The 13,210-nt window shown below is 49.3% G+C and overlaps 1 protein-coding gene across 1 annotated transcript in view; it reads left to right on the top strand.

Moving 5' to 3' along the window:
- Positions 1–2,337: 2,337 nt before the first annotated feature.
- The window catches only part of RAB5A (RAB5A, member RAS oncogene family), a 33,614-nt gene continuing 22,741 nt past the window's right edge, over positions 2,338–13,210 (top strand). The window contains exon 1 of the mRNA XM_066584528.1: positions 2,338–2,496. The gene's annotated coding sequence lies outside the window, so the exon portion shown is untranslated. The remainder of the gene's footprint in view (positions 2,497–13,210) is intronic.

The raw sequence follows: 13,210 nt of genomic DNA, 5'->3' as shown, positions 1-13,210 counted from the left end.
TAGCGACGTCTGGACGCTGCGCTGAGAGACATTGCTGGATGGGGCCGAGGACAGCGGAGGTGAGGGTGTGGGTGCAGGCCGGTAGGCACTCGTGCCTGTGTCCTCAGAGGGGGGTTGGATCTCAGTGGCAGGTTGGGGCACAGGGGAAGAGGCAGTGGTGCAAACCGGAGGCGGTGAACGGCCTTCGTCCCACCTTGTGGGGTGCTTGGCCATCATATGCCTGCGCATGTTGGTGGTGGTGGCTCCCCAGCTGATCTTGGCGCGACAAAGGTTGCACACCACTGTTCGTCGGTCGTTAGGCGTCTCTGTGAAAGCTGCCACACCTTAGAGCACCTTGGCCTCTGCAGGGTGGCATGGCGCGGGGGGGCGCTTTGGGAAACAGTTGGTGGATTATTCGGTCTGGCCCTGCCTCTACCCCTGGCCACCGCACTGGCTCGGCCTGTGCCCACACCCTGACTTGAACCTCCGCGTTCTCGCCCGCGTCCACGTCCTCTAGGCCTACCCCTACCCCTCAGCATGCTGTATTACCAGTAGTGCAGAAACAGAACACTGTAATTAAATGTGCCGCTTATTGGTCTGTGGTTGGAGGCTGACTTCGCTTACGGAACGCACAGCAGAAGCAGGAAAGAATTGTGCGCAAGCCTGCTGTAACACTTAGCTGGCTGCGTATGAATTAGGACAACTACCCCCAGCAGAGACCCAGTACACTTGTGGACAGGAATACAGTGGTGATGTAAGAGGCAACACAGAGGCAGGAAAGAATTTTGCGCAAGCCTGCTGTAACACTTAGCTGGCTGCGTATGAATTAGGACAACTACCCCCAGCAGAGACCCAGTACACTGAGGACGGTCACAGGCAGCCCAAATAGATTTTTTTCCCAAATGTTTTTGGAAAGGCCCACTGCCTATATTCAATAAATATGTCTTCTGTCCCTGCCTCACCACTACTGGCCCTGGACTATGTATAATTACTGCAGGGCGCAATGCTCTGCACGGCCGATATACAAAAAAAAAAATGTGCAACACTGCAAAAAGCAGCCTCCACAGTACTGCACACGGTTAGATGTGGCCCTAAGAAGGACCGTTGGGGTTCTTGAAGCCTAAAATAACTCCTAACACTCTCCCTATAGCAGCTCCGGCACCAGCAGCACTGTCCCTGATCTCTGTCAGAATGCATCTGTGGCGAGCCGCGGGAGGGGCCGATTTATATACTCGGGTGACACCTGATCTCCCCAGCCACTCACTGCAGAGGGGTGGTATAGGGCTTGAACGTCGCAGGGGGAAGTTGTAATGCCTTCCCTGTCTTTCTATTGGCCAGAAAAGCGCGCTAACGTCTCAGAGAGGAAAGTGAAAGTAACCCGAACATCGCGTGGTACTCGCCTCTAGTAACGAGCATCTCGAACACGCTAATACTCGAACGAGTATCAAGCTCGGACGAGTACGTTCGCTCATCTCTATTTGCAGGCTATATGTTTGTAGGGTATATGTTTGCAGGGTATATGTTTGCAGGCTATATGTTTGTAGGGTATATGTTTGCAGGGTATATGTTTGCAGGGTATATGTTTGCAGGGTATATGTTTGCAGGGTATATGTTTGCAGGTTATATGTTTGTAGGGTATATGTGGTATATGTTTGCAGGGTATATGTTTGCAGAGTATATGTTTGTAGAGTATATATTTGTGGGGTATATGTTTTTTAGGCTATATGTTTGTGGGGTATATGTTTGCATTATACACGTATTGTCTTACTGCTTCGCACGCGCTTAATATGCAGAGACTATAACCCGTTGATTTCAAAAAACGTATTCACATTTCTGTATGTTACACATGGATTTCAGCTGCGGAAAAAAAAACATGTTCTATTTTTTCTATTTGCGCACCCAAGTGTCCATAGAAGTCAACGGGGGAACGTAAATGCGTGTGCAGTACTCAAGGAGATAGATGAAACACTGCGCAATTCTGCCGAAAAAAGAACACATCTGGAGCTAATTAGACATCGCAAGCAGTGCGTTTGTTGGCGCAGGCAAATAAGCCTGCAGGGGCAAAAGGGACAGTAAAATACGACAAAGCACACGTAAAAAAATCATTGATCCTTTCGCAAAAAATCAGTGCTGAGGCGCGCGCACAATACGCATATGCTTGCGTGAAGCCGGCTGGTTATTTGCAGGCTGTGTAAAACCTGAACCTTTCCTGTTATCTTACGGCAAGCCCAGCCCGCCCCTGACACCAGCTCCACAGTCAGCCATATAATCCCCCCTCTACAGATATATCACAACGACTGGGAGCCAAAACTGACATAGAAGGAAAACGCGCTGGAGCAGTTTGGTCCCAGCGGCTGCCCGTAGCCGTGCTTATGTCATCGAGATCATGTGATTGGGCCAGAGCGGAGCCGTCGGGGAGCCCAGGAAGCTGGCGGAGTACAGGGAGGCGTAGCCGGGAGAGCCAGGAAAGGAGTCCGTGCACCTGATATGACTGTGCGGCTGCCGTGAGGGTCTCCGGTAACGGCAGGGCCGGGGGAGGGGCTGAGGGAGGAGGCGGACGGGGATGTGCGTGTTGTTATTTACATGGCGCCACTGGACGGGGAGGGGGATGCGGAGCCCATCGTGCAGCACCGGGTCCCGGCGGCTGGGAGGGGGTCCTCACCGGCTGGAGGCCATAAGGATATGTGCAGTGATGGTCAGCAGATGCTCCTGCTGACCATCACCGATATCAGTCCAGTCTACTGCAGCCAATCGCATCAGTACCGGCAATCCGCCGCGTGACGCCTGGACTGACGGATGGGCAGCGAGGTGTAGATCCATGACCGCCGCTCGAAATCGCCCTGATCGCTCCTAGATGGACCGAACTCCGTGTTCGCTGCCGGCCGCCCTTCGCTTAGATGGCGCCGCGTGTAAAATTGGTGTTTGGGCCCCATTCATGTCACCCCCACCATCATAAGAAGAAAATCAGATATATGTTGCACTGATGGGCAGTCGACCAGTATTCGGCTACACCGGAACAGATGAGTGAATACGGTACCAGAACCAAGCTCAGTACATACAGCACAGATACAATCTTTATAGATATGGAGCGAGGATTGGGCTCTGTGCCGCCCAAGGTGGGGCGCGGGGGCCGGCCTCTGTGCCGCCCAAGGTGGGGCGCGGGGGCCGGCCTCTGTGCCGCCCAAGGTGGGGCGCGGGGGCCGGCCTCTGTGCCGCCCAAGGTGGGGCGCGGGGGCCGGCCTCTGTGCCGCCCAAGGTGGGGCGCGGGGGCCGGCCTCTGTGCCGCCCAAGGTGGGGCGCGGGGGCCGGCCTCTGTGCCGCCCAAGGTGGGGCGCGGGGGCTGGCTTCTGTGCCGAAGTCTGGTACCAGAGCCAAACTCATTAATGTGGAGCCGGACCAAGCTTCTTACATAAATACAGCACCGTTTAATTGAAGGGGTGAACTCTGCTGCGCGTCCGCAACGCGAACTGCGTTTAACTACCATGAATATTGATGCTATTTTCTTGTCGCGCGTGTATATATGTATATATACTGTCCTCTTATATCCCCCCACCTTCCATAATGGCGTGCTTTAGGAAGGAGCGTTGGAGTGAGGAGCCATAGGCTTTCTTTGCCAGTGTTTTGTATAGATGGTCTGTCACCAACGTTCCTGGGAAGTCCCTGTCTGGTCGTCGGGACTGTCTTGTTGCCGTGGATACAGGTGATTGCCGTCTATTATTCTATTCTAGCAGCCGCTTTGTAGGGTTCTCCGCGGGGGCCGTCTACATGACTTCCACGATAACTCGTGTCACTGTGATCACTACTTTATTCACACATTCAAATTTGGCGCAGATGCCGCCTGCGTATATACGGGTCTCCCATTGTCTGAAGAGAGATGCGTATGCTCATAGGCAACCTGTTGCGTCCCCACCATAATTGACAAGGAGGCGCTTTTTATACTCGCCCAATCCAGCGCTGTATCCCTCTGAAGTTGGTGCGCGGCACGTAAATCTGCCTCTTCCCAGAGTCCCGTGCCCGCGCTCTCCCATAGAAGAGTCAGAGTTTTGTCGCGCCAACTTTAGAGGGGAACACCGCTGAATCGCAGGAGCGGGCGAGCTCCTCTCGTTTTTGCGGTATATTGGCGTACAACACACGAAGGCTATTGGGGCGCTGCTGACCCCCCTCTAGCATGTACATCAGGGGTTTTCTCAAACTACACATGGAAAAAGTTTAACGTTATTGGGACCTCGGAATAGGCACTCCTGGGTCATTCCAGGACAATCGCGTAGGATTCGGGAGCAGGAAGATGTATGAGGGGGCGTTCTCCTGTGATGTCACAGATCTACATGTTATCAATGACCCTCGTACATCTTCCTAGTTTCCGAAATATGGATGATCAAAAATTATGGTTTTCAATGACCTTCTGAAAATTGATTCCTCCCCCCGTACTTCTTGACCTGACAGGTCCGAAAATCAGATTTTTCTATACATTCTAGTAACCAAGAAATGTGCAATATTTTGTAAAACATTTGAGCTGCTCGGGTGTTACACCTTGTCCTGGAATGACCCTCCAGGGAAAACTGATGCTAGATGTAGCACCCCTCCTGGCCCTGCAAGAGGCATAACGCAGGGGGGGGAATTACTAACACCAGTGCATACCATAAAGCGGGGCATCTGCCCCGAGCAACCAGTCGGATTCCTGCTGAAATTTTCTGCGGTCCCTTTCGAAAATTCCAATTCAGTTTTTTGTTTTTTTTTTCTCCACGGAGTATCCATTTAACAAAAGCATGGATGACCTATGGCTGTGCCCACCGCCTCGTGCGTTGGCACATTGTGAGCAGCTTCTACTGATTTATGGTTTCAGTTTCGCTGTCCTCAGTGGATGTGGAATGACTCACCCCACAAGAGAAGGAGATAAGTGCTCATCCCTGGAGGCATCCTGAGGGTAGAAGTGCCAGCAGTAGAGAGCTTGGCATTGTTAGCCACCACCTGCCAGTTACTGGGCCACCAGCCAAATATATGTAGGTGCCAAGTAGACCATGAAGAAAATCTGCCAATAGTCTGGCCGACTACAGTGGTTTTACTGGGCAGGTTTTTCACTTGAATTAAGGGTGGCTTTATACGGGTGTTTTTGTGTGCGCCTCAGTGCAATGCATTTGCGCCTTTTACACTACTTTTTTGCGCACGCCGGGCCTGTTCACATGGGTGTAGTACGCACACCCTGCCCTGATTTAAAAGGCTCTTTAGCCTAATGAGGCAGAATGTGTTCTTTTCAATTGACAGCGTTTAGCGATGTGCTGAAATTGCAGCTTTAAACGCTGGAAGCAACCCGTGTGCGAATGGCTTAAAGGGGTTGTCCCGCGGCCAAAACGAAACATTTTTCACACCCCAGTCCCCCATGTTAAGCAAGCATCACAAACTACCCATGTAAATCGTTTTTTTTAGAGCGTTTCTACTCACCATGAAGCTGTTTCATGAAGTTATAAAAATCTTCTTCCAAGATGGCCGACGTCATTTCCCATGGTGCACTGCGGGTCTTCTCCCATGGTGCACCGTGGATGTTCTTCTCCAGTCTGAGCTCCACTGCCGATTACAGCCACCTCATTGGCTGATCGGCACCATGTGACGGGGGCGGAGCTACACAAGGACACTGAGAAGGGGGAGGAGCCAGGACGCAGCTCGTGAGCCCGGAGCCTCCAGGAGATGATTTTTCTCTGCGCAAGCGCGACTGTTGCGGCGACCAGAGAAGAAGGCTTCAGTCGTCACCATGGAGAGGGGGACGCCAGCACCGGAGGGGGTTAGTGTATAACTTCTGTATGGCCAATATTTAATGCACAATGTATATTACAAAGTGCATTAATATGGCCATACAGAAGTGCTGAACCCCACTTGCTGCTGCGGGACAACCCCTTTAACGCTCCACTCTGGTAGATATGGTGGACGGCCTGAGAGGGGTCATAGTGACATGGCGGTGTATAGGAAGACCCTAAGGTGCAAATGGAAATGGATGATGTGAACTAAAACGGTCATTCGTTGGGTGAAACGATAGTGCTAGCTAAGCGATGACAGGCGGTCGTCGTCTAGAAAGAAGTCGGCCACCTTTGACATTTCCGTCTGGTAGTCGGATGAAAGATCTTTGGAAGATGTGCCAGAAGAGCGTCCATCCGTCGCCTGGTGCCGTTGAACATGTATGACCGGTTCGAACGACTCTGATGGCCAATATTGGTTGAAATGTGTCTAGCTGAACGATCGGTCACAAGGCTCTTCTCCGTTTAGCACTGATTTGTGATGTCTGTCCAAAAAATGCTTGGTACGATGTTAGTCAGTAGAGCAAAGTGTGATTGTTCTCAGTAAGAGAAACCAAGTAATCTTGTAGATATGATAGCTTTTAATGACCAACAAAAATACATGATGTTACGGCAAGCTTTCGAACCTACTCATTGTTCTTCCTCAGACAGAACCCTAAGTAGGTTTGAAAGCTCGCTGTAACATCATGTATTTTTGTTAGCCATTAAAAGGTATCGTATCTACAAGATTACTTGATTTCCCACTCTGGGAACAATTCACATTTTGTTCGGTGAAACATCGACAGACGCCCAACTGCCCCCATGGGGTCTGTTGTGTGCCGCGTCCATCACGTCCGTTATTTGGCTTCTATGATAGAGTAGACTGTGAGTAACGGCGCAGGTTTGAACCCGGCCTTCAGAAGAATCTCCGTGTAGGGCGCCATCTCTTCAGGCCCTGCGTTATACACATCGGTTTTTGCAAAGAATGTTCTTCAATGTGGCGTTCAGACCCTTCCTAGCGGTCCACTCCACCTTGGCTATAGACTGGCTGCTAGAGACGGGGACAACCCCATGAAGGACCGCGTTAGTCGTGTTCCTAGAAAACAAGTCAAATGACTCGGCTTTTCTACTCAGCCGTGGAGCAGCAGCCTGGCATCAGTCGCTTCGTGCCATTCCCTACGTCACCCCACATCATTCATCAGATTTTTCCGAATTCATTGAGGTGGAAAACCTTTTTAAAAACAGGATTTTCTAATAATGTGTCCGTAGGTTGAGAGTTCCAAATCCCTCAGTATGGAAGCAGATGCAGATGTGTTCATCAAATTCCAGATTCGATAGATCGATCTCAGTAATGTGCTGAAACAGCGCTTGCAAAATTAGAAGCCCTTGTTTTTGGTCAAGTGAATCCATACTTGGTGTGACCGCTTTTTGCCTTCAAAACATCATCAGTTCTTCTAGGTGCACTTGCACACCGTTTTTGAAGGGACTCGGCAGGGAGGTTGTTCCAAGCATCTTGGAGAACTAACCACAGATTTTCCATGGATGTAGCTTGTTCAAATCCTCCTGTCTCTTCATGTAATCCTGGACAGACTGGATGATGTTGGCGGCCAAATCATCACTTCCAGGACTCCCTGTTCTTCTTTACACTGAAGATAGTTCTCGATGACATTCGCTGTATGTTTGGGGTCGTGGTCTTGCTGCAGAATAAATTTGGAGCCAATCGGATGCCTCCCTGTCTGTATTTCTCTGCATTGAAGACATCATTACCCACTTAATGCTACAGGATGGGGGGCACTTAACACAACAGGACAAAACTTAGTCCTGTGGATGGCGTGGGATCAGAAGTGAGCTGGCACCATCCTGCAGCGGGAGCTGTCTGTGACTGATAATCAGCCTCCTGCTGCAATAGCGGGGATCGATCCTCTGCTTTTAACCTCTTACATGCTGCGACCAATGTACATTACAGCGCAGTCCCTCTGTGACGTCATCTTTTGCGCACTTTTACCCCGTTGGTTTAAAAAACCTAAACTACCACATATTTGGTATCTTTGTATCCGTAAGCACCTGTACGATCAATTCAACACACTGTTTATTCTGCAAAGCGAAGGCCGTAAAAAAAAAAATTGCTGTGACCTTGTTTCTACATCAGAGGTCTGGATTTTTGGCGACAGTTCTTCTATGAAGACCTCTTTTGGCCAGCCTTCTCCGAACAGTAGATGGGTGTACCGGGGTCTCACTGGTTCCTACCAGTTCAGAGCTGATGGACATCTTCCAATTTCGAAGGGATGGTGGCACAATGTATCTTTCATCAGTTTCCTTGGCCGACCTCTGTGTCTACGGTCCTCAGAGTAGCCCGCTTCTTGGTGCATCTTCAAAAGAACTTGAACAGCAAATCTTGAACCCCCAGTCTGCTTTTAAATCTTTGCCTGGGAAAGACCTTGCTGATACAGTCCAACTACCTTGTGTCGTCTTATAAAATCAGGACGGGGGACTACTTGGCAGCGCCGCACAATGCTTCCATTGGGGGAACGACAAGGAAGGGGAGTATAAAACTGAAATCCCCAAACTCAGCTCGTCATCTACTTGGAGCCCATAAGTGTAGAGGGCTAAAAGTAGCTGCCAGTCTCTTTAGGGTTGGGGCGCAGATTGGCACTTGGGGACACAACAAAGTTTTGGGATTTGCAACCCTACTTTTCAAAAGCAATAATTTTATTTTCCCATTTGTGTGGTGAGCTGTAGTTTGTATTGTACCATTTTGGGGTACATATAATGTATTGTTAATTTGGGAGGAATGGAACAAAGTGGAAAAAAAACACATAAAATCTGACATGATTTGTTTCTGCTGGTTTATACAATTACAGATAACAAAATTTCTCTCTCTATAATTTTTTGTTTTTTTTTGTGCATCGCTGCGTTCAAAGACTCAAAACACTTGTATTTTCCCAAGAACGGGGCTGCATGAGGGCTTGTTTGTTTGCCTTTATTTTTTTTATTTTTATTTTTTTACAAGTATTTTGGCTCCATTTGTTTTATCCCGCCTCCATTCACCGTAGGGAGACAGTCGTTCATAACTGAACAACAGCCTGTTTACACGAAACGATAATCGATCCATGTAAAAGCACCTTAATTTGTATCGTTTTGGATTACAGGCCTAATATGGCGACTGTTTAGGTCGGCGGTGAGTCTTTTTTTTTTCCCTCCATCTATGTCCCCCATGACGTCACATTGTATTTATTTCTGTTTCTTATTGAATACTTTTCCACTGTAGCTGGGGAATCCAATAGTCATTAGCCTAGCTGATTTGGGTCTGCTCGGACCCTGCAGCTCTGCTGTGACAGAGGGCACCCAGCAGTCACATGATCGCTGGATCGCATAGTGGAAGTAATGCTTCCACTTTCTCTCTTTAGTACATAGCACTCATTGAGCGCTATGTAGACTGGGAGGAAGAAGGCAGAAGCGGTTTAAAAACCACTTCTCCCTTCTCCTCCGGGTCCTCAGCTGTGTCTGACAGCTGAAGGCCAGACCTTCTCCTGCTTGATTGTAGGAGCAGAGGCTTTAATCCCACACCATATTTTTGCTATTGGCCAGGATCAAAAGCCCAGGACCAAGCGCAGTATACATTTACTGTGCTTGGTCCCTAAGGGGTTAATTGAAAGCATGAAGTCTGTTTTAGAACCACAACAAAATCTGCAACAAATTGAATTTGACACAGATTTTGGGGCAGAAAATCTGCTACGTGTGAACGCTCCGTGAAGATGCACTCAAGCAGCGTGCATGTTCCTTTCTATGTAAAGATGTCCATAAGCCTCCAATGCAAACCAGCTGAATTGTAAATGCAGCTCTTGAGTATAAACCGTGCAAGCAAGTATGTGGACGACCTCTATATACAAGCTATCCAATTTAATACACATGTTTGTATTATTTGGAATGATGCAAAAAGCATGTTAATATTTCCGTCCCATGGGCCGCTGAGGCTTAGGCCGCCGTTGCGATATACCACCGCCGGAGAACACTTTGTCACTGCGATTTTCCGGGATGAACCTATCATTATGATCGCTGTGGTTTTCCGCTCGTGTACATCGGGCTGCGCTTTCCATAGTCATCCTATGGAAAGCGTTCATTGCGTTACCCGTGTGCTGATTATCGGGTAACGCAGTGAAATGTCACCCGTGGACAGGAGGCCGTAGCTTGTGCTTCGGATCGTTGCTTAGCACTGTGTGGCTTTGTAGACGTAAAACCTTTGTAGACTCTCTGCTGCTTCCTCATTGTAGAGAATGCCACCACAAGACTTGTTTCAGTTTTGTTTGTCCATTCTGGTTCTTATTTCTGTTATTGTATGTTAAGTAAATAAGTAAACTATAAGATTGGATCATCTACGACTCGTGTTCCCAGCCCCGTTCTCTCTATTACCGGCACCACCAGCATTTATTGGTCCATATCTCTCCCAACCAGAAGAATGACACCCTATCCAGCTTGACTGGTGAAGGGGTTCACCCCGAAACGTGTAACTTATGCTGGTTTTTAATTTATTTAATAACGAGAAGCTGGATATTACATCCTAACCTCTTAAAACCTTTATTGGAGAGTGGCTCCGAGATACCAGTGTTTTGGTCCTCACACATGTAGCTTGCTCACCGTTGATGGGTCCATCTGGTTGGCAGCACCTCCATTATCTACCGAATGCACACAGCCGGGTCAGATTCAGACCCTGAGATCTCGCAACGGAATCCGACCCTGGCGGTGACCCCCCCAACCCCCCCCCCACCCGGCTTATCTGTCCGGCGTCTTCTCTCTCCGTTGCAGATGTGCCAGCTGGCGTGCCGCCGCACATACGCAGTGCTGAGCCGTCGCAACGGCAATGACGCAAATCCGCGGCAACTCGCCACGGGACGGACGGCTTCCATTGACTTCTCGGACTCCTTTTGTACATGTCACCTATTTCCTGCTAATATACCAGATTGAGGCCACTGTCACACAAGCAGCAGCACTAAAGCTCTAGGTATCTCATCGGGGCTCTCACACTAGCCCTGTCGCACCACGTATTTTACTTGCACACAGCATGTCCTATTTTCGGCCTGTTGGCACAGATTTCACGCACTAAATCGCCCATTGAAATGATTGGTGTGTGTAAAATAAAAAAAGTGCAGTAAACTCCTTGCTGTGACTCAATAAAAAAAAACTATCCTCTCTCCGCCCTCAGAAACCAGTATACCGGCTTCTATGGCATCCCTGGTCCGTACTGATGGTGAAAATCAGGTGATCGCTGCAGCTAATCAGAGGTTGCAATGTAACCATTCTGAAATCCTGGCATTATGGCACCTGAGATTTGAGTGCTGATGCCACGAGAACGGGCGGCGACACTATAGGCTCTGTTTGGCTGCAGCAGTCGTCACCTGACTTCCGCTGTCGGTATGAACCAGGATTGCCATGGGAGCGAGTACAGCGTTTTCCAGAGTAAGAAGAGTATAGTTTAGCTTGTCATTTTGAGGCATGGTCAGCTGTTTACAGTTTTTTTTGTGTTTTTTTTAAAGTTGGACAACCCCTTTAATTTTTGAGGCCTTGGAGCCATAACAGTGGCTGCACAGGTGTACATTGCCTTTAATGCAAGCTCTACTATTATAACTGCTGTTCTAATCAGAGGAATTTCCTAATTGGTTTTCAGCTGGTCTTGTGAAATTCCACATTCTCTTCCAGCTCTGCTCTGGAAATTAGTCTTGGATTACCGAGCTTTCTGAACGAAGGATGTCTGATTGTTCCAATCAAGTTCTTCTGTTCAAACGTTTATAGTGTTTTTATTTCCGTCTGTATTAAATATTGTTTTATTGGTCAGTGTGAAAACTATAGTATATAATTTTCCTATTTTTTTTTTGTGATGTGGATGGTCACCCAGTAAACAGACAAAACCCCTATGAGGTGTACTTGGAGGGGGACGGCCCAAATCCCATACTTTTAGGCCTCCTTCACACGGGCGATGTGGCATCGCAGTGATATCGCATCGCTGCATCGTGCAATATCGCTGCGTCTGCTCACGGCAATACCATGACTTTGTAGCATCACATGCAAGGATTGGGAGGGAGGCTGCTTGAAATATAAGCCCTACCCTGAAAATAAGCTGTAACTGGAAGAAAAAAAGTGTACATCACCTCTCCCGCACTGTCTGGGGCGCCGCAGCAGCTTCTTCCCAGGTCCCGGCACTGATCATCTTCATCTTCTGGCCGGGGATTAAAAAATCCCAGGCTGCTGGAAGCGTTGGCTGTGATTGGCTGACGCTTAGCCAATTGCAGCCAGTGCTTGATGACTAGCTGTGATTGGTTCAATCCCTGCCATTCAACGAGCACTTGCTGTGATTGGCTAAGCGTCAGCCAGTCACAACCAGCGCTTCCAGCAGCCAGGGATTTTTCAGTCCCCGGCCAGAAGATGAAGAGAAGCAGTGCCGGTACCCGGAAAGAAGCTGCGGCGGAGAGCGCTTCTAAGGTGATGTATGTCTTTAAAAAAACAAAAAAAAACATTTCTGCTGTTAGGGCTTAGATTAGCCTTTGACTGTAGGATTTGCTACTGTCAAAGTTGCACCGCACGAAAATCGCATCTTCATGCGATGCAACAGGGAGGAAGGCTCATAGGGAAACGTGGGCTACAAAACCTTGTGTGTCGCAGGCATATCATATCGCAGGACCCGTGAGGTTTTTGTGTTGGGTTGTTGCATGATACAAAACATCGCATGTGTAAAGGAGGCCTTAGGCTGGGTTCACACAGGGCGGATTTGCCGCGGTTTTGTCGCAGCAGATCCGCCCGCGGCAAAACCGCCCTCGGCCGCTAATCCTGGGATTAGCCAGCCATGTGGACGAGGTTTCTCAGAAACCTCGTCCCCGCGGGACGGCTAATCCGCTGCGGTAAATCCGTCTGAAACCGCGGCTGCGGCAGCCACATGCGCGGTTTCAAAAGAAGCAGCATGTCTGTTTTAACTTTCTTTTTTGTTTATTTACGTCGCGGCCGCGCTCTCCTCTTTGGGAGCGCCGGCCGCAACGGAAAAGCAAGCGGCTGGGCCACTTCAAAGCCGCCGCGGCGCTTCTACCGGCGGAAGCGGCAGCCATAGGGTTAGGAAATACAACGCTTTAGGTTCACACATTGCGATAACGTTGCGGATTTTTTTCCACAGTAGAAAAGTTGACAATCCGAGTAAGGCCGGCTGCACACGAACGGGTCAGATTTTGGCTACGGGATTCCGCAGCGGAATCTAAGCCTGTGCCCAGCTGGTGACCCCTGCGTACCCGTCAGTTGTCTTTGTGTGCAGGTGTTAAAGTACTGCGAATGTGCCGGCACATGCGCAGTACAGATTCTCCCGTGCCGTTGCTAGGTGATGATGCGGATCCCGCAACCCTTCTGCAATGCTCATTGCAGAAGGGCCGCTAGACGGACGGCTTCCATTGAATTTAGTGGAAGCCGTCCATGCGGGTCCCACACTAATG

Source organism: Eleutherodactylus coqui, chromosome 12 (genome assembly GCF_035609145.1).
Source record: "Eleutherodactylus coqui strain aEleCoq1 chromosome 12, aEleCoq1.hap1, whole genome shotgun sequence".
Taxonomy (NCBI): Eukaryota; Metazoa; Chordata; class Amphibia; order Anura; family Eleutherodactylidae; genus Eleutherodactylus; species Eleutherodactylus coqui.
This window is presented reverse-complemented; position numbering and strand designations above follow the sequence as displayed.